Genomic DNA, 2,173 nt, shown 5'->3' on the forward strand with positions numbered 1-2,173 from the left:
TGTGCCCGAGGTGGTTGGGGTGCAGCTTTTTTTTTTTTTTTTTTTTTTTTTGAGACAGTCTTGCTCTGTTGCCCAGGCTGGAGAGCAGTGGCATGATCTCAGCTCGCTGCAACCTCCGCTTCCCAGGTTCAAGTGATTCTCCTGCCTCAGCCTCCCAAGTAGCTGGGATTACAGGTACACACTATCATGCCCGGGTAATGTTTTGTATTTTTAGTAGAGACGGGGTTTTGTTATGTTGCCCTGGCTGATCTTGAACTCCTGAGCTCAGGCAATCTGCCCACCTCGGCCTCCCAAAGTGCTAGGATTACAGACGTGAGCCACCGCACCTGGCTGATTTTATACATTTTAGGGAGGCATGAGACATCAATCAAATACATTTAAGATGTACATTGGTTTGGTTTAGAAAGGTGGGACAACTCGATGTGGGGGCTTCCAGGCTGTAGGTAAATTTTAAAACGTTCTAGTTGACAATTGGTTGAGTGTGAGGACCTGAGATCAATAGAAAGGAAATGTTTGGATTAAGATAAAAGACTGGGGAGACCAAAGTTTTATTGTGCAGAGGAAGCTTATAGCTAGCAGGCTTCAGAGAGAATAGGTTATAAAATGTTTTCTTATGGGACTTAAAAGGGTTCCTGACTGTTGATTATCTTCTGGGTCTGGAAATGGAAGAGGAAAAGGATTCTCTACAGAATGTAGATTTTTCCCACAAGAGACAAACTTTGCAGGGAAATTTCAAATATAACAAGGAAATATATTTGGGGTTAAACTATTTTGATTTCTTTCCTTATTTGTTATGTGATGTTATGCTGGAGAAGTATGATGAGGCATGTTTGACCCCTACTTCCCGTTAAGGCCTAAACCAGTCTTTCAGTCTTTCAGGTTAAATTTTAAGAGTGCGCTGGCTGGAGGAAGTCCATTCAGATGGTTGGGGGTCTTAGACTTTTATTTTTGGTTTACACCTATAATCCCAGCACTTTGGGAGGCGGAGATGGGAGGATCACTTGAGGCCAAGAGTTTAAGACTAGCCTGGGCAGAAAAGGGAGACCCCCATCTGTACCAAAAGCAATTAAAAAATAATAATTAGCTGGGCATAGTAGTGCATGCTTGTAGTCTCAGATACTCAGGAGGTTGAGGCAGGAGGGTCGCTTGAGCCCAGGAGTTGGAGGCTGCAGTGAGTTTTGATTGCACCATTGCACCCCAGCCTACGTGACAGAGCACCACTTTTTTTTTTTTAGACAGAGTCTCGCTCTGTCATCCAGGATGGAGTGCACTGGCATAATCTCATCTCGGCTCACTGCAGCCTTCACCTCCCAGGCTCAAATAATACTTCAGCTTCAACCTCCAGAGTAGCTGGGACTACAGGGCAACGCCACCACACTTGGCCATTTTTAAATTTTTTGTAGAGACAAGATCTCACTATATTGCCCAGGCTGATGTCGAACGCCTAGGTTCAAGCCATCCTCCTGCCTTGGCCTCCCAAAGTGCTGGGATTACAGGCATAAGCCACCATGCCCAGCTGATCTTGTCTTTAAAAAAAAAAAAAGCCAAGTCCATGACAAGAGGCCAAACTTTATGGAGCACTTAAAAGGTGCTGGGTTCTGGGCTGCCTGCTTCAAGAGCACATTCCATTTAACCTGCACACTAACCAAGCTAGTATTATTGTCCCCATTTTATAGATGTGAGGCAAAGAGGTTATGATCCCTGGTCACACAGGCTTACACTGGCAGTGACAGACTGAGATTTGGACCCGGATTACCTGAATATTTCACAACTAGGCTGACCCCAGTGGTCTTTAAACTGGATTCCTTGGAGCTCCAGTTTCCTCAGAGGTGCCTGAGGAGCTTGTGTGGGGTCAGACCAAGCCTGGAAATCTCTCTCCTTTCCCTTCCCAGCTGGAAATGACCCTGGTGGCCTCCTGGAATCCCTTTTCCACACTGGGTTCGGCAGACACTCCTTTTGGAGAGAGCGTTCCTTTCTTCACCAGCCTGGAGCACTCGGGTCACATGATGTTACCCAATGCTCCCTGACAGATCTCCCCTGCTGCTCGAGGACCCCAGAAGCTAATCCCCATGGCAGCAGGCACTCTGAGGGATTAGCGCTGGGGAAATTAGGCGCCACATCTGCCGGCCCCTGGAGAGCTTGGTAAAGCCTGTGTCTCAGAGCCCAGGAAGCC

This window comes from Pongo abelii, chromosome 1, assembly GCF_028885655.2.
Source record: "Pongo abelii isolate AG06213 chromosome 1, NHGRI_mPonAbe1-v2.0_pri, whole genome shotgun sequence".
NCBI lineage: Eukaryota > Metazoa > Chordata > Mammalia > Primates > Hominidae > Pongo > Pongo abelii.